At 43.6% G+C, this 22126-nt stretch overlaps 83 pseudogenes; all 83 read left to right on the forward strand.

The window, feature by feature from the left end:
- Positions 1-229: 229 nt before the first annotated feature.
- LOC146737732 (5S ribosomal RNA) lies at positions 230-349 on the forward strand (annotated as a pseudogene).
- A 96-nt stretch (positions 350-445) lies between these two features.
- Positions 446-565, forward strand: LOC146737733 (5S ribosomal RNA; annotated as a pseudogene).
- A 96-nt stretch (positions 566-661) lies between these two features.
- LOC146737734 (5S ribosomal RNA) lies at positions 662-781 on the forward strand (annotated as a pseudogene).
- Positions 782-877: 96 nt separating this feature from the next.
- Positions 878-997, forward strand: LOC146737735 (5S ribosomal RNA; annotated as a pseudogene).
- Positions 998-1091: 94 nt separating this feature from the next.
- On the forward strand, positions 1092-1211 carry LOC146737736 (5S ribosomal RNA; annotated as a pseudogene).
- Positions 1212-1308: 97 nt separating this feature from the next.
- Positions 1309-1428, forward strand: LOC146737737 (5S ribosomal RNA; annotated as a pseudogene).
- Positions 1429-1524: 96 nt separating this feature from the next.
- Positions 1525-1644, forward strand: LOC146737738 (5S ribosomal RNA; annotated as a pseudogene).
- A 96-nt stretch (positions 1645-1740) lies between these two features.
- LOC146737739 (5S ribosomal RNA) lies at positions 1741-1860 on the forward strand (annotated as a pseudogene).
- A 96-nt stretch (positions 1861-1956) lies between these two features.
- LOC146737740 (5S ribosomal RNA) lies at positions 1957-2076 on the forward strand (annotated as a pseudogene).
- Positions 2077-2172: 96 nt separating this feature from the next.
- Positions 2173-2292, forward strand: LOC146737741 (5S ribosomal RNA; annotated as a pseudogene).
- A 96-nt stretch (positions 2293-2388) lies between these two features.
- On the forward strand, positions 2389-2508 carry LOC146737742 (5S ribosomal RNA; annotated as a pseudogene).
- Positions 2509-2603: 95 nt separating this feature from the next.
- LOC146737743 (5S ribosomal RNA) lies at positions 2604-2723 on the forward strand (annotated as a pseudogene).
- Positions 2724-2819: 96 nt separating this feature from the next.
- LOC146737744 (5S ribosomal RNA) lies at positions 2820-2939 on the forward strand (annotated as a pseudogene).
- Positions 2940-3249: 310 nt separating this feature from the next.
- Positions 3250-3369, forward strand: LOC146737745 (5S ribosomal RNA; annotated as a pseudogene).
- A 96-nt stretch (positions 3370-3465) lies between these two features.
- LOC146737746 (5S ribosomal RNA) lies at positions 3466-3585 on the forward strand (annotated as a pseudogene).
- Positions 3586-3681: 96 nt separating this feature from the next.
- Positions 3682-3801, forward strand: LOC146737747 (5S ribosomal RNA; annotated as a pseudogene).
- A 96-nt stretch (positions 3802-3897) lies between these two features.
- LOC146737748 (5S ribosomal RNA) lies at positions 3898-4017 on the forward strand (annotated as a pseudogene).
- Positions 4018-4329: 312 nt separating this feature from the next.
- LOC146737749 (5S ribosomal RNA) lies at positions 4330-4449 on the forward strand (annotated as a pseudogene).
- Positions 4450-4545: 96 nt separating this feature from the next.
- On the forward strand, positions 4546-4665 carry LOC146737750 (5S ribosomal RNA; annotated as a pseudogene).
- Positions 4666-4761: 96 nt separating this feature from the next.
- On the forward strand, positions 4762-4881 carry LOC146737751 (5S ribosomal RNA; annotated as a pseudogene).
- Positions 4882-4977: 96 nt separating this feature from the next.
- LOC146737752 (5S ribosomal RNA) lies at positions 4978-5097 on the forward strand (annotated as a pseudogene).
- A 96-nt stretch (positions 5098-5193) lies between these two features.
- Positions 5194-5313, forward strand: LOC146737753 (5S ribosomal RNA; annotated as a pseudogene).
- Positions 5314-5409: 96 nt separating this feature from the next.
- Positions 5410-5529, forward strand: LOC146737754 (5S ribosomal RNA; annotated as a pseudogene).
- Positions 5530-5625: 96 nt separating this feature from the next.
- Positions 5626-5745, forward strand: LOC146737755 (5S ribosomal RNA; annotated as a pseudogene).
- A 96-nt stretch (positions 5746-5841) lies between these two features.
- LOC146737756 (5S ribosomal RNA) lies at positions 5842-5961 on the forward strand (annotated as a pseudogene).
- Positions 5962-6057: 96 nt separating this feature from the next.
- Positions 6058-6177, forward strand: LOC146737757 (5S ribosomal RNA; annotated as a pseudogene).
- A 94-nt stretch (positions 6178-6271) lies between these two features.
- Positions 6272-6391, forward strand: LOC146737758 (5S ribosomal RNA; annotated as a pseudogene).
- Positions 6392-6488: 97 nt separating this feature from the next.
- Positions 6489-6608, forward strand: LOC146737759 (5S ribosomal RNA; annotated as a pseudogene).
- Positions 6609-6704: 96 nt separating this feature from the next.
- LOC146737760 (5S ribosomal RNA) lies at positions 6705-6824 on the forward strand (annotated as a pseudogene).
- A 96-nt stretch (positions 6825-6920) lies between these two features.
- Positions 6921-7040, forward strand: LOC146737761 (5S ribosomal RNA; annotated as a pseudogene).
- Positions 7041-7136: 96 nt separating this feature from the next.
- Positions 7137-7256, forward strand: LOC146737762 (5S ribosomal RNA; annotated as a pseudogene).
- Positions 7257-7352: 96 nt separating this feature from the next.
- On the forward strand, positions 7353-7472 carry LOC146737763 (5S ribosomal RNA; annotated as a pseudogene).
- A 94-nt stretch (positions 7473-7566) lies between these two features.
- On the forward strand, positions 7567-7686 carry LOC146737764 (5S ribosomal RNA; annotated as a pseudogene).
- Positions 7687-7783: 97 nt separating this feature from the next.
- LOC146737765 (5S ribosomal RNA) lies at positions 7784-7903 on the forward strand (annotated as a pseudogene).
- A 96-nt stretch (positions 7904-7999) lies between these two features.
- LOC146737766 (5S ribosomal RNA) lies at positions 8000-8119 on the forward strand (annotated as a pseudogene).
- Positions 8120-8215: 96 nt separating this feature from the next.
- On the forward strand, positions 8216-8335 carry LOC146737767 (5S ribosomal RNA; annotated as a pseudogene).
- Positions 8336-8431: 96 nt separating this feature from the next.
- LOC146737768 (5S ribosomal RNA) lies at positions 8432-8551 on the forward strand (annotated as a pseudogene).
- Positions 8552-8647: 96 nt separating this feature from the next.
- LOC146737769 (5S ribosomal RNA) lies at positions 8648-8767 on the forward strand (annotated as a pseudogene).
- A 94-nt stretch (positions 8768-8861) lies between these two features.
- LOC146737770 (5S ribosomal RNA) lies at positions 8862-8981 on the forward strand (annotated as a pseudogene).
- A 97-nt stretch (positions 8982-9078) lies between these two features.
- Positions 9079-9198, forward strand: LOC146737771 (5S ribosomal RNA; annotated as a pseudogene).
- Positions 9199-9294: 96 nt separating this feature from the next.
- Positions 9295-9414, forward strand: LOC146737772 (5S ribosomal RNA; annotated as a pseudogene).
- Positions 9415-9510: 96 nt separating this feature from the next.
- On the forward strand, positions 9511-9630 carry LOC146737773 (5S ribosomal RNA; annotated as a pseudogene).
- Positions 9631-9726: 96 nt separating this feature from the next.
- Positions 9727-9846, forward strand: LOC146737774 (5S ribosomal RNA; annotated as a pseudogene).
- A 96-nt stretch (positions 9847-9942) lies between these two features.
- On the forward strand, positions 9943-10062 carry LOC146737775 (5S ribosomal RNA; annotated as a pseudogene).
- Positions 10063-10158: 96 nt separating this feature from the next.
- LOC146737776 (5S ribosomal RNA) lies at positions 10159-10278 on the forward strand (annotated as a pseudogene).
- Positions 10279-10374: 96 nt separating this feature from the next.
- LOC146737777 (5S ribosomal RNA) lies at positions 10375-10494 on the forward strand (annotated as a pseudogene).
- Positions 10495-10806: 312 nt separating this feature from the next.
- Positions 10807-10926, forward strand: LOC146737778 (5S ribosomal RNA; annotated as a pseudogene).
- Positions 10927-11022: 96 nt separating this feature from the next.
- LOC146737779 (5S ribosomal RNA) lies at positions 11023-11142 on the forward strand (annotated as a pseudogene).
- A 96-nt stretch (positions 11143-11238) lies between these two features.
- Positions 11239-11358, forward strand: LOC146737780 (5S ribosomal RNA; annotated as a pseudogene).
- Positions 11359-11454: 96 nt separating this feature from the next.
- Positions 11455-11574, forward strand: LOC146737781 (5S ribosomal RNA; annotated as a pseudogene).
- A 95-nt stretch (positions 11575-11669) lies between these two features.
- LOC146737782 (5S ribosomal RNA) lies at positions 11670-11789 on the forward strand (annotated as a pseudogene).
- A 96-nt stretch (positions 11790-11885) lies between these two features.
- On the forward strand, positions 11886-12005 carry LOC146737783 (5S ribosomal RNA; annotated as a pseudogene).
- Positions 12006-12531: 526 nt separating this feature from the next.
- On the forward strand, positions 12532-12651 carry LOC146737784 (5S ribosomal RNA; annotated as a pseudogene).
- A 96-nt stretch (positions 12652-12747) lies between these two features.
- On the forward strand, positions 12748-12867 carry LOC146737785 (5S ribosomal RNA; annotated as a pseudogene).
- Positions 12868-13179: 312 nt separating this feature from the next.
- Positions 13180-13299, forward strand: LOC146737786 (5S ribosomal RNA; annotated as a pseudogene).
- A 96-nt stretch (positions 13300-13395) lies between these two features.
- Positions 13396-13514, forward strand: LOC146737787 (5S ribosomal RNA; annotated as a pseudogene).
- A 96-nt stretch (positions 13515-13610) lies between these two features.
- On the forward strand, positions 13611-13730 carry LOC146737788 (5S ribosomal RNA; annotated as a pseudogene).
- A 312-nt stretch (positions 13731-14042) lies between these two features.
- LOC146737789 (5S ribosomal RNA) lies at positions 14043-14162 on the forward strand (annotated as a pseudogene).
- Positions 14163-14258: 96 nt separating this feature from the next.
- Positions 14259-14378, forward strand: LOC146737790 (5S ribosomal RNA; annotated as a pseudogene).
- Positions 14379-14472: 94 nt separating this feature from the next.
- Positions 14473-14592, forward strand: LOC146737791 (5S ribosomal RNA; annotated as a pseudogene).
- Positions 14593-14688: 96 nt separating this feature from the next.
- Positions 14689-14808, forward strand: LOC146737792 (5S ribosomal RNA; annotated as a pseudogene).
- A 96-nt stretch (positions 14809-14904) lies between these two features.
- LOC146737793 (5S ribosomal RNA) lies at positions 14905-15024 on the forward strand (annotated as a pseudogene).
- A 312-nt stretch (positions 15025-15336) lies between these two features.
- LOC146737794 (5S ribosomal RNA) lies at positions 15337-15456 on the forward strand (annotated as a pseudogene).
- Positions 15457-15552: 96 nt separating this feature from the next.
- LOC146737795 (5S ribosomal RNA) lies at positions 15553-15672 on the forward strand (annotated as a pseudogene).
- A 96-nt stretch (positions 15673-15768) lies between these two features.
- LOC146737796 (5S ribosomal RNA) lies at positions 15769-15888 on the forward strand (annotated as a pseudogene).
- A 96-nt stretch (positions 15889-15984) lies between these two features.
- LOC146737797 (5S ribosomal RNA) lies at positions 15985-16104 on the forward strand (annotated as a pseudogene).
- Positions 16105-16200: 96 nt separating this feature from the next.
- Positions 16201-16319, forward strand: LOC146737798 (5S ribosomal RNA; annotated as a pseudogene).
- Positions 16320-16630: 311 nt separating this feature from the next.
- LOC146737799 (5S ribosomal RNA) lies at positions 16631-16750 on the forward strand (annotated as a pseudogene).
- Positions 16751-16845: 95 nt separating this feature from the next.
- On the forward strand, positions 16846-16965 carry LOC146737800 (5S ribosomal RNA; annotated as a pseudogene).
- A 96-nt stretch (positions 16966-17061) lies between these two features.
- On the forward strand, positions 17062-17181 carry LOC146737801 (5S ribosomal RNA; annotated as a pseudogene).
- Positions 17182-17277: 96 nt separating this feature from the next.
- LOC146737802 (5S ribosomal RNA) lies at positions 17278-17397 on the forward strand (annotated as a pseudogene).
- A 96-nt stretch (positions 17398-17493) lies between these two features.
- LOC146737803 (5S ribosomal RNA) lies at positions 17494-17613 on the forward strand (annotated as a pseudogene).
- A 96-nt stretch (positions 17614-17709) lies between these two features.
- On the forward strand, positions 17710-17829 carry LOC146737804 (5S ribosomal RNA; annotated as a pseudogene).
- A 95-nt stretch (positions 17830-17924) lies between these two features.
- LOC146737805 (5S ribosomal RNA) lies at positions 17925-18044 on the forward strand (annotated as a pseudogene).
- Positions 18045-18140: 96 nt separating this feature from the next.
- On the forward strand, positions 18141-18260 carry LOC146737806 (5S ribosomal RNA; annotated as a pseudogene).
- A 96-nt stretch (positions 18261-18356) lies between these two features.
- LOC146737807 (5S ribosomal RNA) lies at positions 18357-18476 on the forward strand (annotated as a pseudogene).
- A 96-nt stretch (positions 18477-18572) lies between these two features.
- Positions 18573-18692, forward strand: LOC146737808 (5S ribosomal RNA; annotated as a pseudogene).
- Positions 18693-18788: 96 nt separating this feature from the next.
- Positions 18789-18908, forward strand: LOC146737809 (5S ribosomal RNA; annotated as a pseudogene).
- Positions 18909-19004: 96 nt separating this feature from the next.
- On the forward strand, positions 19005-19124 carry LOC146737810 (5S ribosomal RNA; annotated as a pseudogene).
- A 96-nt stretch (positions 19125-19220) lies between these two features.
- Positions 19221-19340, forward strand: LOC146737811 (5S ribosomal RNA; annotated as a pseudogene).
- A 95-nt stretch (positions 19341-19435) lies between these two features.
- LOC146737812 (5S ribosomal RNA) lies at positions 19436-19555 on the forward strand (annotated as a pseudogene).
- Positions 19556-20083: 528 nt separating this feature from the next.
- Positions 20084-20203, forward strand: LOC146737813 (5S ribosomal RNA; annotated as a pseudogene).
- Positions 20204-20474: 271 nt separating this feature from the next.
- LOC146737814 (5S ribosomal RNA) lies at positions 20475-20594 on the forward strand (annotated as a pseudogene).
- The last annotated feature ends 1532 nt before the right edge of the window (positions 20595-22126 follow it).

A 22126-nucleotide genomic window follows, 5' to 3' on the forward strand; every position in this document is an offset into this window, starting at 1 on the left:
GGACGAATATTCAGTCTACTGCCAAACAATTGCAAATTACACCAGTTCTCGTCCGATCACTGAAGCTAAGCCGCATCGGGCGTGGTTAGTACTTGCACGAGAGACCGGCGGGGAATACCTCGTGCAGTAGGCTCATCAACATTTTTATTCCACATTACATGCTAACTTTTTCCCATGTGTTTTTGCCTAGACGAAGCATTAAATGACATACAATTAGGATGAATATTCAGCCTACTGCCAAACCATTGCAGAATACACCAGTTCTCGTCCGATCACTGAAGTTAAGCTGCATCGGGCGTGGTTAGTAATTGAATGGGAGACCGGCTGGGAATACCACGTGCAGTAGGCTTATCAATATTTTTATTCCACCGTACATACCAACTTTTTCCCGTGATTTTTTGCCTAGCCGAAGCATTAATTGAAATCCAATTCCGACAAATATTCAGCCTACTGCCAAACCATTGCAGAATACACCAGTTCTCGTCCGATCACTGAAGCTAAGCCGCATCGGGCGTGGTTAGTACTTGCATGAGAGACCGGCGGGGAATACCTCGTGCAGTAGGCTCATCAACATTTTTATTCCACATTACATGCTAACTTTTTCCAATGATTTTTTGCCTTGACGAAGGATTAAATGACATACAATTCGGTAGAATATTCAGCCTACTGCCTAACCATTGCAGAATACACCAGTTCTCGTCCGATCACTGAAGTTAAGCTGCATCGGGCGTGGTTAGTACTTGCATGGGAGACCGCCTGGGAATACCACGTGCAGTAGGATGGTGAACATTTTTAGTCCACATTACATACTAACTTTTTCCCATGATTTTTTGCCTAGACGAAGCATTAAATGACATCCAATTGCGACGAATATTCAGCCTACTGCCAAACCAATGCAGAATACACCAGTTCTCGTCTGATCATTGAAGTTAATCTGCATAGGGCATGGTTAGTACTTGCATGGGAGACCGGCTGGGAATACCACGTGCAGTAGGCTTATCAACATTTTTATTCCACCGTACATACCATATTTCCCGGGATTTGTTGCCTAGCCGAAGTATTAAATTACATCCAATTCCGACGAATATTCAGCCTACTGCCAAACCATTGCAGAATACACCAGTTCTCGTCCGATAGCTGAAGTTAAGCTGCATCGGGCGTGGTTAGTACTTGCGTGGGAGACCGGCTGGGAATACCACCTGCAGTAGGCTAATGAACATTTTTATTCCACCGTACATACTAACGTTTTTTCCATGATTTTTTGCATAGCCGAAGCATTAAATGACATCTAATTGCTAAGAATATTCAGCCTACTGCCAAACCAATGCAGAATACACCAGTTCTCGTCCGATCACTGAAGTTAAGCTGCATCGGGCGTGGTTAGTACTTGGATGTGAGACAGGCTGGGAATACCACGTGCAGTACGCTAATCAACATTTTTATTCCACCGTACATACTAACTTTTTCCCGGGATTTTTTGCCTAGCCGAAGCATTAATTGAAATCCAATTCTGACAAATATTCAGCCTACTGCCAAACCATTGCAGAATACACCAGTTCTCGTCCGATCACTGAAGCTAAGCCGCATCGGGCGTGGTTAGTACTTGCACGGGAGACCGGCTGGGAATACCTCGTGCAGTAGGCTCATCAACATTTTTATTCCACATTACATGCTAACTTTTTCCCATGATTTTTTGCCTAGACGAAGCATTAAATGACATACAATTAGGACGAATATTCAGGCTACTGCCAAACCATTGCAGAATACACCACTTCTCGTCCGATCACTGAAGTTAAGCTGCATCGGGTGTGGTTAGTACTTGCATGGGAGACCGGCTGGGAATACCACGTGCATTAGGCTCATCATAATTTTTATTCCACCGTTCATACTAACTTTTTCCCGGGATTGTTTGCATAGCCGAAGCATTAAACGACATACAATTCGGACGAACATTCAGCCTACTGCCAAACCATTGCAGAATACACCAGTTTTCGTCCGATCACTGAAGCTAAGCCGCATCGGGCGTGGTTAGTACTTGCACAGGAGACCGGCTGGGAATACCTCGTGCAGTAGGCTCATCAACATTTTTATTCCACCGTACATACCAACTTTTTCCCGGGATTTGTTGCCTAGCCGAAGTATTAAATTACATCCAATTCCGACGAATATTCAGTCTACTGCCAAACCATTGCAAATTACACCAGTTCTCGTCCGATCACTGAAGCTAAGCCACATCGGGCGTGGTTAGTACTTGCACGGGAGACCGGCAGGGAATACCTCGTGCAGTAGGCTCATCAACATTTTTATTCCACATTACATGCTAACTTTTTTCCATGATTTTTTGCCTAGACGAAGCATTAAATGACATACAATTAGGATGAATATTCAGCCTACTGCCAAACCATTGCAGAATACACCAGTTCTCGTCCGATCACTGAAGTAAAGCTGCATCTGGCGTGGTTAGTACTTGCATGGGAGACCGGCTGGGAATACCACGTGCATTAGGCTCATCAACATTTTTATACAACCGTACGTACTAACTTTTCCTGGTATTGTTTGCCTAGCCGAAGTATTAAATTACATCCAATTCCGACGAATATTCAGCCTACTGCCAAACCATTGCAGAATACACCCGTTCTCGTCCAATCACTGTAGTTAAGCTGCATCGGGCGTGGTTAGTACTTGGATGTGAGACCGGCTGGGAATACCACGTGCAGTACGCTCATCAACATTTTTATTCCACATTACTTACTAACTTTTTCCCGAGATTTTTTGCTTAGCCGAAGCATTAAATGACATCCAATTCCGATGAATATTCAGCCTACTGCCAAACCATTTCAGAATACACCATTTCTCGTCCGATCAATGAAGTTAAGCTGCATCGGGCGTGGGTAGTACTAGCATGAGAGACCTGCTGGGAATACCACGTGCAGTAGGCTTATCAACATTTTTATTCCACCATACATACTAATTTTTCCCATGATTTTTTGCCTAGCAGAAGCATTTAATGACATCCAATTCCGACGATTATTCAGCCTACAGCCAAACCATTGCAGAATACACAAGTTCTCGTCCGATCACTGAAGTTAAGCTGCATCCGGCGTGGTTAGTACTTGCATGGAGACCGGCTGGGAAAACTACGTGCATTAGGCTCATCAACATTTTTATTCCACCGTACATACTAACATTTTCCCGGGATTGTTTGCATAGCCGAAGCATTAAACGACATACAATTCGGACGAACATTCAGCCTACTGCCAAGCCATTGCAAAATACACCAGTTCTCGTCCGATCACTGAAGTTAAGCTGCATCCGGCGTGGTTACTACTTGCATGGGAGACCGGATGGGAATACCACGTGCATTAGGCTCATCAACATTTTTATTCCACTGTACATACTAACATTTTCCCGGGATTTTTTGCCTAGCCAAAGTATTAAGTTACATCCAATTCCGACGAATATTCAGCCTACTGCCAAACCATTGCAGAATACACCCGTTCTCGTCCGATCACTGAAGTTAAGCTGCATCGGGCGTGGTTAGTACTTGGATGTGAGACCGGCTGGGAATACCACGTGCAGTACGCTCTTCAACATTTTTATTCCACCGTACATACCAACTTTTTCCCGGGATTTGTTGCCTAGCCGATACATTAATTGAAATCCAATTCTGACAAATATTCAGCCTACTGCCAAACCATTGCAGAATACACCAGTTCTCGTCCGATCACTGAAGCTAAGCCGATGCGGGCGTGGTTAGTACTTGCACGGGAGACCGGCTGGGAATACCTCGTGCAGTAGGCTCATCAACATTTTTATTCCACATTACATGCTAACTTTTTCCCATGATTTTTTGCCTAGACGAAGCATTAAATGACATACAATTAGGACGAATATTCAGCCTACTGCCAAACCATTGCAGAATACACCAGTTCTCGTCCGATCACTGAAGTTAAGCTGCATCGGGTGTGGTTAGTACTTACATGGGAGACCGGCTGGGAATACTACGTGCATTAGGCTCATCAACATTTTTATTCCACCGTACATACTAACATTTTCCCGGGATTGTTTGCATAGCCGAAGCATTAAACGACATACAATTCGGACGAACATTCAGCCTACTGCCAAGCCATTGCAAAATACACCAGTTCTCGTCCGATCACTGAAGTTAAGCTGCATCTAGCGTGGTTACTACTTGCATGGGAGACCAGCTGGGAATACCACGTGCATTAGGCTCATCAACATTTTTATTCCACCGTACATACTAACTTTTTCCCGGGATTTTTTGTCTAGCCGAAGTATTAAGTTACATCCAATTCCGACGAATATTCAGCCTACTGCCAAACCATTGCAGAATACACCCGTTCTCGTCTGATCACTGAAGTTAAGCTGCATCGGGCGTGGTTAGTACTTGGATGTGAGACCGGCTGGGAATACCACGTGCAGTACGCTCATCAACATTTTTATTCCACCGTACATACCAACGTTTTTCCGGGATTTGTTGCCTAGCCGAAGTATTAAATTACATCCAATTCCGAAGAATATTCAGTCTACTGCCAAACCATTGCAAAATACACCAGTTCTCGTCCGATCACTGAAGTTAAGCTGCATCGAGCGTGGTTACTACTTGCATGGGAGACCAGCTGGGAATACCACGTGCATTAGGCTCATCAACATTTTTATTCCACCGTACATACTAAATTTTTCCCGGGATTTTTTGTCTAGCCGAAGTATTAAGTTACATCCAATTCCGACGAATATTCAGCCTACTGCCAAACCATTGCAGAATACACCCGTTCTCGTCTGATCACTGAAGTTAAGCTGCATCGGGCGTGGTTAGTACTTGGATGTGAGACCGGCTGGGAATACCACGTGCAGTACGCTCATCAACATTTTTATTCCACCGTACATACCAACGTTTTTCCGGGATTTGTTGCCTAGCCGAAGTATTAAATTACATCCAATTCCGAAGAATATTCAGTCTACTGCCAAACCATTGCAAATTACACCAGTTCTCGTCCGATCACTGAAGTTAAGCTGCATCGGGCGTGGTTAGTACTTGCATGGGAGACCTGCTGGAAATACCACGTGCAGTAGGCTTATCAATATTTTTATTCCACCGTACATGCTATCTTTTTCCCGTGAATTTTTGCCTAGCTGAAGCATTAATTGAAATCCAATTCCGACAAATAATCAGCCTACTGCCAAACCATTGCAGAATACACCAGTTCTCGTCCGATCACTGAAGCTAAGCCGCATCGGGCGTGGTTAGTACTTGCACGGGAGACCGGCTGGGAATACCTCGTGCAGTAGGCTCATCAACATTTTTATTCCACATTACATGCTAACTTTTTCCCATGATTTTTTGCCTAGACGAAGCATTAAATGACATACAATTAGGATGAATATTCAGCCTACTGCCAAACCATTGCAGAATACACCAGTTCTCGTCCGATCACTGAAGTTAAGCTGCATCGGGCGTGGTTAGTAATTGAATGGGAGACCGGCTGGGAATACCACGTGCAGTAGGCTTATCAATATTTTTATTCCACCGTACATACCAACTTTTTCCCGTGATTTTTTGCCTAGCCGAAGCATTAATTGAAATCCAATTCCGACAAATATTCAGCCTACTGCCAAACCATTGCAGAATACACCAGTTCTCGTCCGATCACTGAAGCTAAGCCGCATCGGGCGTGGTTAGTACTTGCATGAGAGACCGGCGGGGAATACCTCGTGCAGTAGGCTCATCAACATTTTTATTCCACATTACATGCTAACTTTTTCCAATGATTTTTTGCCTTGACGAAGGATTAAATGACATACAATTCGGTAGAATATTCAGCCTACTGCCTAACCATTGCAGAATACACCAGTTCTCGTCCGATCACTGAAGTTAAGCTGCATCGGGCGTGGTTAGTACTTGCATGGGAGACCGCCTGGGAATACCACGTGCAGTAGGATGGTGAACATTTTTAGTCCACATTACATACTAACTTTTTCCCATGATTTTTTGCCTAGACGAAGCATTAAATGACATCCAATTGCGACGAATATTCAGCCTACTGCCAAACCAAAGCAGAATACACCAGTTCTCGTCTGATCATTGAAGTTAATCTGCATAGGGCATGGTTAGTACTTGCATGGGAGACCGGCTGGGAATACCACGTGCAGTAGGCTTATCAACATTTTTATTCCACCGTACATACCATATTTCCCGGGATTTGTTGCCTAGCCGAAGTATTAAATTACATCCAATTCCGACGAATATTCAGCCTACTGCCAAACCATTGCAGAATACACCAGTTCTCGTCCGATAGCTGAAGTTAAGCTGCATCGGGCGTGGTTAGTACTTGCGTGGGAGACCGGCTGGGAATACCACCTGCAGTAGGCTAATGAACATTTTTATTCCACCGTACATACTAACGTTTTTTCCATGATTTTTTGCATAGCCGAAGCATTAAATGACATCTAATTGCTAAGAATATTCAGCCTACTGCCAAACCAATGCAGAATACACCAGTTCTCGTCCGATCACTGAAGTTAAGCTGCATCGGGCGTGGTTAGTACTTGGATGTGAGACAGGCTGGGAATACCACGTGCAGTACGCTAATCAACATTTTTATTCCACCGTACATACTAACTTTTTCCCGGGATTTTTTGCCTAGCCGAAGCATTAATTGAAATCCAATTCTGACAAATATTCAGCCTACTGCCAAACCATTGCAGAATACACCAGTTCTCGTCCGATCACTGAAGCTAAGCCGCATCGGGCGTGGTTAGTACTTGCACGGGAGACCGGCTGGGAATACCTCGTGCAGTAGGCTCATCAACATTTTTATTCCACATTACATGCTAACTTTTTCCCATGATTTTTTGCCTAGACGAAGCATTAAATGACATACAATTAGGACGAATATTCAGCCTACTGCCAAACCATTGCAGAATACACCACTTCTCGTCCGATCACTGAAGTTAAGCTGCATCGGGTGTGGTTACTACTTGCATGGGAGACCGGCTGGGAATACCTCGTGCAGTAGGCTCATCAACATTTTTATTCCACATTACATGCTAACTTTTTCCAATGATTTTTTGCCTTGACGAAGGATTAAATGACATACAATTCGGTAGAATATTCAGCCTACTGCCTAACCATTGCAGAATACACCAGTTCTCGTCCGATCACTGAAGTTAAGCTGCATCGGGCGTGGTTAGTACTTGCATGGGAGACCGCCTGGGAATACCACGTGCAGTAGGATGGTGAACATTTTTAGTCCACATTACATACTAACTTTTTCCCATGATTTTTTGCCTAGACGAAGCATTAAATGACATCCAATTGTGACGAATATTCAGCCTACTGCCAAACCAATGCAGAATACACCAGTTCTCGTCTGATCATTGAAGTTAATCTGCATAGGGCATGGTTAGTACTTGCATGGGAGACCGGCTGGGAATACCACGTGCAGTAGGCTTATCAACATTTTTATTCCACCGTACATACCATATTTCCCGGGATTTGTTGCCTAGCCGAAGTATTAAATTACATCCAATTCCGACGAATATTCAGCCTACTGCCAAACCATTGCAGAATACACCAGTTCTCGTCCGATAGCTGAAGTTAAGCTGCATCGGGCGTGGTTAGTACTTGCGTGGGAGACCGGCTGGGAATACCACCTGCAGTAGGCTAATGAACATTTTTATTCCACCGTACATACTAACGTTTTTTCCATGATTTTTTGCATAGCCGAAGCATTAAATGACATCTAATTGCTAAGAATATTCAGCCTACTGCCAAACCAATGCAGAATACACCAGTTCTCGTCCGATCACTGAAGTTAAGCTGCATCGGGCGTGGTTAGTACTTGGATGTGAGACAGGCTGGGAATACCACGTGCAGTACGCTAATCAACATTTTTATTCCACCGTACATACTAACTTTTTCCCGGGATTTTTTGCCTAGCCGAAGCATTAATTGAAATCCAATTCTGACAAATATTCAGCCTACTGCCAAACCATTGCAGAATACACCAGTTCTCGTCCGATCACTGAAGCTAAGCCGCATCGGGCGTGGTTAGTACTTGCACGGGAGATCGGCTGGGAATACCTCGTGCAGTAGGCTCATCAACATTTTTATTCCACATTACATGCTAACTTTTTCCCATGATTTTTTGCCTAGACGAAGCATTAAATGACATACAATTAGGACGAATATTCAGCCTACTGCCAAACCATTGCAGAATACACCACTTCTCGTCCGATCACTGAAGTTAAGCTGCATCGGGTGTGGGTAGTACTTGCATGGGAGACCGGCTGGGAATACCTCGTGCAGTAGGCTCATCAACATTTTTATTCCACATTACATGCTAACTTTTTCCAATGATTTTTTGCCTTGACGAAGGATTAAATGACATACAATTCGGTAGAATATTCAGCCTACTGCCTAACCATTGCAGAATACACCAGTTCTCGTCCGATCACTGAAGTTAAGCTGCATCGGGCGTGGTTAGTACTTGCATGGGAGACCGCCTGGGAATACCACGTGCAGTAGGATGGTGAACATTTTTAGTCCACATTACATACTAACTTTTTCCCATGATTTTTTGCCTAGACGAAGCATTAAATGACATCCAATTGTGACGAATATTCAGCCTACTGCCAAACCAATGCAGAATACACCAGTTCTCGTCTGATCATTGAAGTTAATCTGCATAGGGCATGGTTAGTACTTGCATGGGAGACCGGATGGGAATACCACGTGCAGTAGGCTTATCAACATTTTTATTCCACCGTACATACCATATTTCCCGGGATTTGTTGCCTAGCCGAAGTATTAAATTACATCCAATTCCGACGAATATTCAGCCTACTGCCAAACCATTGCAGAATACACCAGTTCTCGTCCGATAGCTGAAGTTAAGCTGCATCGGGCGTGGTTAGTACTTGCGTGGGAGACCGGCTGGGAATACCACCTGCAGTAGGCTAATGAACATTTTTATTCCACCGTACATACTAACGTTTTTTCCATGATTTTTTGCATAGCCGAAGCATTAAATGACATCTAATTGCTAAGAATATTCAGCCTACTGCCAAACCAATGCAGAATACACCAGTTCTCGTCCGATCACTGAAGTTAAGCTGCATCGGGCGTGGTTAGTACTTGGATGTGAGACAGGCTGGGAATACCACGTGCAGTACGCTAATCAACATTTTTATTCCACCGTACATACTAACTTTTTCCCGGGATTTTTTGCCTAGCCGAAGCATTAATTGAAATCCAATTCTGACAAATATTCAGCCTACTGCCAAACCATTGCAGAATACACCAGTTCTCGTCCGATCACTGAAGCTAAGCCGCATCGGGCGTGGTTAGTACTTGCACGGGAGACCGGCTGGGAATACCTCGTGCAGTAGGCTCATCAACATTTTTATTCCACATTACATGCTAACTTTTTCCCATGATTTTTTGCCTAGACGAAGCATTAAATGACATACAATTAGGACGAATATTCAGCCTACTGCCAAACCATTGCAGAATACACCACTTCTCGTCCGATCACTGAAGTTAAGCTGCATCGGGTGTGGTTAGTACTTGCATGGGAGACCGGCTGGGAATACTACGTGCATTAGGCTCATCAACATTTTTATTCCACCGTACATACTAAATTTTTCCCGGGATTGTTTGCATAGCCGAAGCATTAAACGACATACAATTCGGACGAACATTCAGCCTACTGCCAAGCCATTGCAAAATACACCAGTTCTCGTCCGATCACTGAAGTTAAGCTGCATCGAGCGTTGTTAGTACTTGCATGGGAGACCGGCTGGGAATACCACGTGCATTAGGCTCATCATAATTTTTATTCCACCGTTCATACTAACTTTTTCCCGGGATTTTTTGCCTATCCGAAGTATTAAGTTACATCCAATTCCGACGAATATTCAGCCTACTGCCAAACCATTGCAAATTACACCAGTTCTCGTCCGATCACTGAAGTTAAGCTGCATCGGGCGTGGTTAGTACTTCCATGGGAGACCTGCTGGGAATACCACGTGCAGTAGGCTTATCAATATTTTTATTCCACCGTACATGCTATCTTTTTCCCGTGATGTTTTGCCTAGCCGAAGCATTAATTGAAATCCAATTCTGACAAATATTCAGCCTACTGCCAAACCATTGCAGAATACACCAGTTTTCGTCCGATCACTGAAGCTAAGCCGCATCGGGCGTGGTTAGTACTTGCACAGGAGACCGGCTGGGAATACCTCGTGCAGTAGGCTCATCAACATTTTTATTCCACATTACATGCTAACTTTTTCCCATGATTTTTTGCCTAGACGAAGCATTAAATAACATACAATTAGGACGAATATTCAGCCTACTGCCAAACCATTGCAGAATACACCAGTTCTCGTCCGATCACTGAAGTTAAGCTGCATCGGGTGTGGTTAGTACTTGCATGGGAGACCGGCTGGGAATACTACGTGCATTAGGCTCATCAACATTTTTATTGCAACATACATACTAAATTTTTCCCGGGATTGTTTGCATAGCCAAAGCATTAAACGACATACAATTCGGACGAATATTCAGTCTACTGCCAAACAATTGCAAATTACACCAGTTCTCGTCCGATCACTGAAGCTAAGCCGCATCGGGCGTGGTTAGTACTTGCACGAGAGACCGGCGGGGAATACCTCGTGCAGTAGGCTCATCAACATTTTTATTCCACATTACATGCTAACTTTTTCCAATGATTTTTTGCCTAGACGAAGCATTAAATGACATACAATTCGGTCGAATATTCAGCCTACTGCCTAACCATTGCAGAATACACCAGTTCTCGTCCGATCACTGAAGTTAAGCTGCATCTGGCGTGGTTAGTACTTGCACGGGAGACTGGCTGGGAATACCTCGTGCAGTACGTTCATCAACATTTTTATTCCACATTACTTACTAACTTTTTCCCGAGATTTTTTGCTTAGCCGAAGCATTAAATGACATCCAATTCCGATGAATAGTCAGCCTACTGCCAAACCATTTTAGAATACACCAGTTCTCGTCCGATCAATGAAGTTAAGCTGCATCGGGCGTGGCTAGTACTAGCATGAGAGACCTGCTGGGAATACCACGTGCTGTAGGCTTATCAATATTTTTATTCCACCGTACATGCTATCTTTTTCCCGTGAATTTATGCCTAGCAAAAGCATTAATTGAAATCCAATTCCGACAAATAATCAGCCTACTGCCAAACCATTGCAGAATACACCAGTAATCGTCCGATCACTGAAGCTAAGCCGCATCGGGCGTGGTTAGTACTTGCACGGGAGACTGGCTGGGAATACCTCGTGCAGTAGGCTCATCAACTTTTTTATTCCACATTACATGCTAACTTTTTCCCATGATTTTTTGCCTAGACAAAGCATTAAATGACATTCAATTAGGATGAATATTCAGCCTACTGCCAAACCATTGCAGAATACACCAGTTCTCGTCCGATCACTGAAGTTAAGCTGCATCTGGCGTGGTTAGTACTTGCATGGGAGACCGGCTGGGAATACCACGTGCATTAGGCTCATCAACATTTTTATACCACCGTACGTACTAACTTTTCCTGGGATTTTTTGCCTAGCCGAAGTATTAAATTACATCCAATTCCGACGAATATTCAGTCTACTGCCAAACCATTGTAGAATACACCCGTTCTCGTCCAATCACTGAAGTTAAGCTGCATCGGGCGTGGTTAGTACTTGGATGTGAGACCGGCTGGGAATACCACGTGCAGTACGTTCATCAACATTTTTATTCCACATTACTTACTAACTTTTTCCCGAGATTTTTTGCTTAGCCGAAGCATTAAATGACATCCAATTCCGATGAATATTCAGCCTACTGCCAAACCATTTTAGAATACACCAGTTCTCGTCCGATCAATGAAGTTAAGCTGCATCGGGCGTGGCTAGTACTAGCATGAGAGACCTGCTGGGAATACCACGTGCAGTAGGCTTATCAACATTTTTATTCCACCGTACATACTAATTTTTCCCATGATTTTTTGCCTAGCAGAAGCATTTAATGACATCCAATTCCGACGAATATTCAGCCTACTGCCAAACCATTGCAGAATACACAAGTTCTCGTCCGATCACTGAAGTTAAGCTGCATCCGGCGTGGTTAGTACTTGCATGGAGACCGGCTGGGAAAACTACGTGCATTAGGGTCATCAACATTTTTATTCCACCGTACATACTAACATTTTCCCGGGATTGTTTGCATAGCCGAAGCATTAAACGACATACAATTCGGACGAACATTCAGCCTACTGCCAAGCCATTGCAAAATACACCAGTTCTTGTCCGATCACTGAAGTTAAGCTGCATCGAGCGTGGTTACTACTTGCATGGGAGACCGGCTGGGAATACCACGTGCATTAGGCTCATCAACATTTTTATTCCACCGTACATACTAAATTTTTCCCGGGATTTTTTGCCTAGCCGAAGTATTAAGTTACATCCAATTCCGACGAATATTCAGCCTACTGCCATAACATTGCAGAATACACCCGTTCTCGTCCGATCACTGAAGTTAAGCTGCATCGGTCGTGGTTAGTACTTGGATGTGAGACCGGCTGGGAATACCACGTGCAGTAGGCTTATCAATATTTTTATTCCACCGTACATGCTATCTTTTTCCCGTGATTTTTTGCCTAGCTGAAGCAGTAATTGAAATCCAATTCCGACAAGTAATCAGCCTACTGCCAAACCATTGCAGAATACACCAGTTCTCGTCCGATCGCTGAAGTTAAGCTGCATCGGGTGTGGTTAGTACTTGGATGTGAGACAGGCTGGGAATACCACGTGCAGTACGCTCATCAACATTTTAATTCCACCGTACATACCAACTTTTTCCCGGGATTTGTTGCCTAGCCGAAGTATTAAATTACATCCAATTCCGACGAATATTCAGTCTACTGCCAAACCATTGCAGAGTACACCAGTTCTCGTCCGATCACTGATGTTAAGCTGCATCGGGCGTGGTTAGTACTTGCACGGGAGACCTGCTGGGATTAAAAAGTGCAGTAGGCTTATCAACATTTTTATTCAACCATACATACCACTTTTTTCCCTTGATTTTTTGCCTAGCCGAATCATTAATTGAAATCCAATTCCGACAAATATTCAGCCTACTGCCAAACCATTGCAGAATACACCAGTTCTCGTCCTATCACTGAAGCTAAGCCGCATCGGGCGTGGTTAGTACTTGCACGGGAGACCGGCTGGGAATACCTTGTGCAGTAGGCTCATCAACATTTTTATTCCACATTACATGCTAACTTTTTCCCATGATTTATTGCCTAGACGAAGCATTAAATGACATACAATTAGGACGAATATTCAGCCTACTGCCAAACCATTGCAGAATACACCAGTTCTCGTCCGATCACTGAAGTTAAGCTGCATCGGGCGTGGTTAGTACATGCATGGAGACCGGCTGGGAATACCACGTGCATTAGGCTCATCAACATTTTAATTCCACCGTACGTACCAACTTTTTCCCATGATGTTTTGCCTAGGCGAAGCATTAAATGACATCTAATTGCGAAGAATATTCAGCCTACTGCCAAACCAATGCAGAATACACCAGTTCTCGTCCGATCACTGAAGTTAATCTGCATCGGGCATGGTTAGTAATTGAATGGGAGACCGGCTGGGAATACCACGTGCAGTAGGCTTATCAATATTTTTATTCCACCGTACATACCAACTTTTTCCCGTGATTTTTTGCCTAGCCGAAGCATTAATTGAAATCCAATTCCGACAAATATTCAGCCTACTGCCAAACCATTGCAGAATACACCAGTCCTCGTCTGATCACTGAAGCCAAGCCGCATCGGGCGTGGTTAGTACTTGCACGAGAGACCGGCGGGGAATATCACGTGCAGTAGGCTCATCAACATGTTTATTCCACATTACATGCTAACTTTTTCCAATGATTTTTTGCCTTGACGAAGGATTAAATGACATACAATTCGGTAGAATATTCAGCCTACTGCCTAACCATTGAAGAATACACCAGTTCTCGTCCGATCGCTGAAGTTAAGCTGCATCCGGCGTGGTTAGTACTTGCATGGGAGACCGGCTGGGAATATCACGTGCAGTAGGATGATGAACATTTTTAGTCCACATTACATACTAAATTTTTCCCATGATTTTTTGCCTAGACGAAGCATTAAATGACATCCAATTGCGACGAATATTCAGCCTACTGCCAAACCAATGCAGAATACACCAGTTCTCGTCTGATCATTGAAGTTAATCTGCTTAGGGCATGGTTAGTACTTGCATGGGAGACCGGCTGGGAATACCACGTGCAGTAGGCTTATCAACATTTTTATTCCACCGTACATACCATATTTCCCGGGATTTGTTGCCCAGCCGAAGTAAAAAATTACATCCAATTCCGACGAATATTCAGCCTACTGCCAAACCATTGCAGAATACACCAGTTCTCGTCCGATCACTGAAGTTAAGCTGCATCGGGCGTGGTTAGTACTTGCGTGGGAGATCGGCTGGGAATACCACCTGCAGTAGGCTAATGAACATTTTTATTCCACTGTACATACTAACCTTTTTCCATGATTTTTTGCATAGCCGAAGCATTTAATGACATCTAATTGCTAAGAATATTCAGCCTACTGCCAAACCAATGCAGAATACACCAGTTCTCGTCCGATCACTGAAGTTAATCTGCATCGGGCATGCTTAGTAATTGCATGGGAGACCGGCTGGGAATACCACGTGCAGTAGGCTTATCAACATTTTTATTCCACCGTACATACCAACTTTTCCCCGGGATTTGTTGCCTAGCCGAAGTATTAAATTACATCCAATTTCGACGAATATTCAGCCTACTGCCAAACCATTGCAGAATACACCAGTTCTCGTCCGATCACTGAAGCAAAGCCGCATCGGGCGTGGTTAGTACTTGCACGGGAGACCGGCTGGGAATACCTCGTGCAGTAGGCTCATCAACATTTTTATTCCACATTACATGCTAACTTTTTCCAATGATTTTTTGCCTAGACAAAGCATTAAATGACATACAATTAGGACGAATATTCAGCCTACTGCCAAACCATTGCAGAATACACCAGTTCTCGTCCAATCACTGAATTTAAGCTGCATCGAGCGTGGTTAGTAATTGCATGGGAGACCAGCTGGGAATACCACGTGCATTAGGCTCATCAACATTTTTATTCCGCCGTACATACTAGCTTTTTCCCGGGATTTTTTGCCTAGCCGAAGTATTAAGTTACATCCAATTCCGACGAATATTCAGCCTACTGCCAAACCATTGCAGAATACACCCGTTCTCGTCCTATCACTGAAGTTAAGCTGCATCGGGCGTGGTTAGTACTTGGATGTGAGACCGGCTGGGAATACCACGTGCAGTACGCTCATCAACATTTTTATTCCACCGTACATACCAACTTTTCCCCGGAATTTGTTGTCTAGCTGAAGTATTAAATTACATCCAATTCCGAAGAATATTCCGTCTACTGCCAAACCATTGCAAATTACACCAGTTCTCGTCCGATCGCTGAAGTTAAGCTGCATTGGGCGTGGTTAGTACTTGCATGGGAGACCTGCTGGGAATACCACGTGCAGTAGGCTTATCAATATTTTTATTCCACCGTACATGCTATCTTTTTCCCGTGAATTTTTGCCTAGCTGAAGCATTAATTGAAATCCAATTCAGACAAATAATCAGCCTACTGCCAAACCATTGCAGAATACACCAGTTCTCGTCCGATCACTGAAGCTAAGCCGCATCGGGCGTGGTTAGTACTTGCACGGGAGACCGGCTGGGAATACCTCGTGCAGTAGGCTCATCAACATTTTTATTCCACATTACATGCTAACTTTTTCCCATGATTTTTTGCCTAGACGAAGCATTAAATGACATACAATTAGGATGAATATTCAGCCTACTGCCAAACCATTGCAGAATACACCAGTTCTCGTCCGATCACTGAAGCTAAGCCGCATCGGGCGTGGTTAGTACTTGCACGGGAGACCGGCTGGGAATACCTCGTGCAGTAGGCTCATCAACATTTTTATTCCACATTACATGCTAACTTTTTCCCATGATTTTTGGCCTAGACGAAGCATTAAATGACATACAATTAGGATGAATATTCAGCCTACTGCCAAACCATTGCAGAATACACCAGTTCTCGTCCGATCACTGAAGCTAAGCCGCATCGGGCGTGGTTAGTACTTGCAAGGGAGATCGGCTGGAATACCACGTGCATTAGGCTCATCAACATTTTTATTCCACCGTACATACTAACTTTTTCCCGGGATTTTTTGCGCAGCCGAAGTTTTAAATTACATCCAATTCCGAAGAATATTCAACCTACTGACAAACCATTGCAGAATACACCAGTTCTCGTCCGATCATTGAAGTTAAGCCCACCAGACGCGGTTAGTACTTGCATGGGAGCCCGGCCGTGAATACCGCATGCAGTAGGCTCATCAACATTTTTATTCCACCGCACATACTAACTTTTTCGAGGGATTTTTTGCATAGCCGAAGCATTAAACGACATCCAATTCCGACGAATATTCAGCCTACTGGCAACCCATTGCAGAATACACCAGTTCTCGTCCGATCACTGAAGTTAACCTGCATCGGGCGTGGTTAGTACTTGCATGGGAGACCGTCTGGGAATACCACGTGCAGTAGGCTCATCAACATTTTTATTCCACATTACATACTAACTTTTACCTATGATTTTTTCCTAGCCGTAGGATTAAATGACATCCAATTCCGATGTATATTCAGCCTACTGCCAAACCATTGCAGAATACACCAGTTCTCGTCTGATCACTGAAGTTAAGCTGCATCGGGCGTGGTTAGTACTTGCATGGGAGACCGGCTGAGAATACCATGTGCAGTAGGCTCACCAACATTTTTATTCCACAGTACATACTAACTTTTTTCCATGATTTTTTGCCTAGCCGAAGCATTAAATGACATCCAATTGCGACGAATATTCAGCCTACTGCCAAACCATTGCAGAATACACCAGTTGTCGTCCGATCACTGAAGTTAAGCTGCATAGGGCGTGGTTAGTACTTGCATGGTAGAACGGCTGGGAATACCACGTGCAGTAGGCTCATCAATATTTTTATTCCACCGTACATACTAACTTTTTCCCGGGATTTTTTGCCTAGCCGAAGCATTAAACGACATCCAATTCCGACGAATATTCAGCCTACTGCCAACCCATTGCAGAATACACCAGTTCTCGTCCGATCACTGAAGTTAAGTTGCATCGGGCGTGGTTTGTACTTGCATGGGAGACCGGCTGGGAATACCACGTGCAGTAGGCTCATCAACATTTTTATTCCACATTACATACTAACATTTTCCCATGATTTTTTGCCTAAATGAAGCATTAAATGACATACAATACGGACGAATATTCAGCCTACAGCCAAACCATTGCAGATTACACAAGTTCTCGTCTGATCACTGCAGTTAACCTGCATCGGGCGTGGTTAGTACCTGCATGGGAGACCGGCTGGGAATACCACGTGCAGTTGGCTGATGAACATTTTTATTCCACCGTACATACTAACTTTTTCCTATGATTTTTTGCCGAACCATAGCATTAAATGACATTCAATTCCGATGAATATTCAGCCTACTGCCAAACCATTGCAGATTACACCAGTTCTTGTCTGATCACTGCAGTTAACCTGCATCGGGCGTGGTTAGTACTTGCATGGGAGACCGGCTGGGAATACCACGTGCAGTAGGCTCATCAACATTTTTATTCCACATTACATACTAACTTTTACCTATGATTTTTTCCTAGCCGTAGGATTAAATGACATCCAATTCCGATGTATATTCAGCCTACTGCCAAACCATTGCAGAATACACCAGTTCTCGTCTGATCACTGAAGTTAAGCTGCATCGGGCGTGGTTAGTACTTGCATGGGAGACCGGCTGAGAATACCATGTGCAGTAGGCTCACCAACATTTTTATTCCACCGTACATACTAAATTTTTTCCATGATTTTTTGCCTAGCCGAAGCATTAAATGACATCCAATTGCGACGAATATTCAGCCTACTGCCAAACCAATGCAGAATACACAAGTTCTCGTCTGATCACTGCAGTTAACCTGCATCGGGCGTGGTTAGTACCTGCATGGGAGACCGGCTGGGAATACCACGTGCAGTTGGCTGATGAACATTTTTATTCCACCGTACATACTAACTTTTTCCTATGATTTTTTGCCGAACCATAGCATTAAATGACATTCAATTCCGATGAATATTCAGCCTACTGCCAAACCATTGCAGATTACACTAGTTCTTGTCTGATCACTGCAGTTAACCTGCATCGGGCGTGGTTAGTACTTGCATGGGAGACCGGCTGGGAATACCACGTGCAGTTGGCTGATGAACATTTTTATTCCACCGTACATACTAACTATTTTCCATGATTTTTTGCCTAGCCAAAGCATTAAATGGCATACAATTGCAACGAACATTCAGCATACTGCCAAACCAATGCAGAATACACCAGTTCTCATCCGATCACTGAAGTTAATCTGCATCGGGCGTGGTTAGTACTTGCATGGGAGACCGGCTGGGAATACCACGTGCAGTAGGCTCATCAACATTTTAATTCCACATTACATACTAACATTTTCCCATAATTGTTTACCTAGCCGAAGCAATAAATGACATCCAATTGCAAAGAATATTCAGCCTACAGCCAAACCAATGCAGAATACACCAGTTCTCGTCTGATCACTGAAGTTAATCTGCATCGGGCATGGTTAGTACTTGCATGGGAGACTGGCTGGGAATACCACGTGCAGTAGGCTCATCAACATTTTTATTCCACATTACATACCAACATTTTCCCATGTTTTTTTGCCTAGCCGAAGCAATAAATGACATCCAATTGCAACGAATATTCAGCCTACTGCCAAACCAATGTAGAATACACCAGTTCACGTCCGATTACAGATGTTAAGCTGCATCGGGCGTGGTTAGTACTTGCATGGGAGACCGGCTGGGAATACCACGTGCAGTAGGCTCATCAACATTTTTATTCCACCGTACATACTAACTTTTTCCCGAGATTTTTTGCCAAGCCGAAGTATTAAATTAAATCCAATTCTGACGAATACTCAGCCTACTGTCAAACTATTGCAGAATACACCAGTTCTCGTCCGGTCACTGAAGTTAATCTGCATAGGGCATGGTTAGTACTTGCATGGGAGACCGGCTGGGAATACCACGTGCAGTAGGCTCATCAACATTTTTATTCCACATTACATACTAACTTTTTCCTATGATTTTTTCCTAGCCATAGCATGAAATGACATCCAATTCCGACGTATATTCAGCCTACTGCCAAACCATTGCAGAATACACCAGTTCTTGTCCGATCACTAAAGTTAAGCTGCATCGGGCGTGGTTAGTACTTGCATGGAAGACCGGCTAACAATACCATGTGCAGTAGGCTCATCAACATTTTTATTCCACCATACATACTAACTTTTTTTCCATGATTTTTTGCCTAGCCGAAGCATTAAATGACATCCAATTGCGACGAATATTCAGCCTACTGCCAAACCATTGCCGAATACACCAGTTCTCGTCGGATCACTGAAGTTAAGCTGCATCGGGCGTGGTTAGTACTTGCATGGTATAACGGCTGGGAATTCCATGTGCACTAGGCTCATCAACATATTTATTCCACAGAACATACTAACTTTTTCCCGGGATTTTTTGCCTAGCCGAAGTATTAAATTACATCCAATTCCGACGAATATTCAGCCTACTGACAAACAATTGCAGAACACACCAGTTCTCGTCCGATCACTGAAGTTAAGCCCACTGGACGTGGTTAGTTCTTGCATGGGAGACCGGCTGAGAATACCACAAGCAGTAGGCTCATCAACATTTTTATTCCACCGTACATACTAACTTTTTCGCGGGATTTTTTGCATAGCCGACGCATTAAACGACATCCAATTCCGACGAATATTCAGCCTACTGCCAACCCATTGCAGAATACACCAGTTCTCGTCCGATCACTGAAGTTAAGCTGCATCGGGCGTGGTTAGTACTTGCATGGTAGACCGGCTGGGAATACCACGTGCAGTAGGCTCATCAACAGTTTTATTCCACATTACATACATTACATCCAATTCCGACGAATATTCAGCCTACTGACAAACAATTGCAGAACACACCAGTTCTCGTCCGATCACTGAAGTTAAGCCCACTGGACGTGGTTAGTTCTTGCATGGGAGACCGGCTGAGAATACCACAAGCAGTAGGCTCATCAACATTTTTATTCCACCGTACATACTAACTTTTTCGCGGGATTTTTTGCATAGCCGACGCATTAAACGACATCCAATTCCGACGAATATTCAGCCTACTGCCAACCCATTGCAGAATACACCAGTTCTCGTCCGATCACTGAAGTTAAGCTGCATCGGGCGTGGTTAGTACTTGCATGGTAGACCGGCTGGGAATACCACGTGCAGTAGGCTCATCAACAGTTTTATTCCACATTACATACTAACTTTTTCTTATGATTCTTTGCCGAGCCATAGCATTAAATGACATTCAATTCCGACGAATATTCAGCCTACTGCCAAACCATTGCACAATACACAAGTTCTCGTCCGATCACTGCAGTTAAGCCCACCGGACGTGGTTAGTACTTGCATGGGAGACCGGCTGAGAATACCACAAGCAGTAGTAGTAGCAGTAGTAGCAAAGTATGGCAACGTAGTGGCAAAGTATAACAAAGTAGTGACAAAGTAGTGGCAAAGTAGTGAAAAGTAGTGGCAAAGTACTGAAAAGTAGTGATAAGTAGTGGCAAAGTACTGAAAAGTAGTGGCAAAGTACTGAAAAGTAGTGGCAAAGTATGGCAAAGTAGTGGCAAAGTACTGCAAAGTACAGCATAGTACGGCAAAGTACGGCAAAGTACGGCAAAGTACTGCAAAGTACGGCAAAGTAGTGGCAAAGTACGGTAAAGTAGTGGCAAAGTGTAACAAAGTAGTGACAAAGTAGTGACAAAGTACGGCAAAGTAGTGGCAAAGTACTGCAAAGTACGGCAAAGTAGTGAAAAGTAGTGGCAAAGTACTGAAAAGTAGTGGCAAAGTACTGAAAATTAGTGGTAAAGTACGGCAAAGAAGTGGCAAAGTACAGCATAGTACGGCAAAGTACGGCAAAGTACGGCAAAGTACTGCAAAGTATGACAAAGTAGTGGCAAAGTAGTGGCAAAGTACGGTAATGTAGTATCAAAGTATAACAAAGTAGTGACAAAGTAGTGACAAAGTACGGCAAAGTAGTGGCAAAGTACTGCAAAGTAAGGCAAAGTACGGCAAAGTAGTGGCAAAGTATAACAAAGTAGTGACAAAGTAGTGACAAAGTAGTGGCAAAGTAGTGGCAAAGTAGTGGCAAAGTACTGAAAAGTACTGAAAAGTATGGCAAAGTAGTGGCAAAGTAATGAAAAGTGTGGCAAAGTAGTGGCAAAGTACCGCGAAGTAGTGACAAAGTACGGCAAAGTAGTGGCAAAGTACGGCAAAGTAGTGGCAAAGTATGGCAAAGTAGTGGCAAAGTAGTGGCAAAGTATGGCAAAGTAATGCAAAGTACGGCAAAGTAGTGGCAAAGTACTGCAAAATAGTGGCAAAGTACGGCAAAGTAGTAACAAAGTAGTAACAAAGTAGTAACAAAGTATGGCAAAGTAGTGGCAAAGTATGGCAAAGTACTGCAAAGTAGTGGCAAAGTGTGGCAAAGTATGGCAAAGTAGATGTAAAATACTGCAAAGTAGTGGCGAAGTACTGAAAAGTACGACAAAGTAGTGGCAAAGTAATAAATAGTGTGTAAAGTACTGCAAAGTAATGGCAAAGTACTGCAATGTAGTGGCAAAGTACTGAAAAGTAGTGGCAAAGTACTGAAAAGTAGTGGCAAAGTACTGAAAAGTAGTGGCAAAGTAGTGGCAAAGTACAGCATAGTACGGCAAAGTACGGCAAAGTACTGCAAAGTACGGCAAAGTAGTGGCAAAGTAGTGGCA

This window comes from Saccoglossus kowalevskii, chromosome 11 (assembly GCF_978046115.1).
Source record: "Saccoglossus kowalevskii chromosome 11, keSacKowa6.1, whole genome shotgun sequence".
Taxonomy (NCBI): Eukaryota; Metazoa; Hemichordata; class Enteropneusta; family Harrimaniidae; genus Saccoglossus; species Saccoglossus kowalevskii.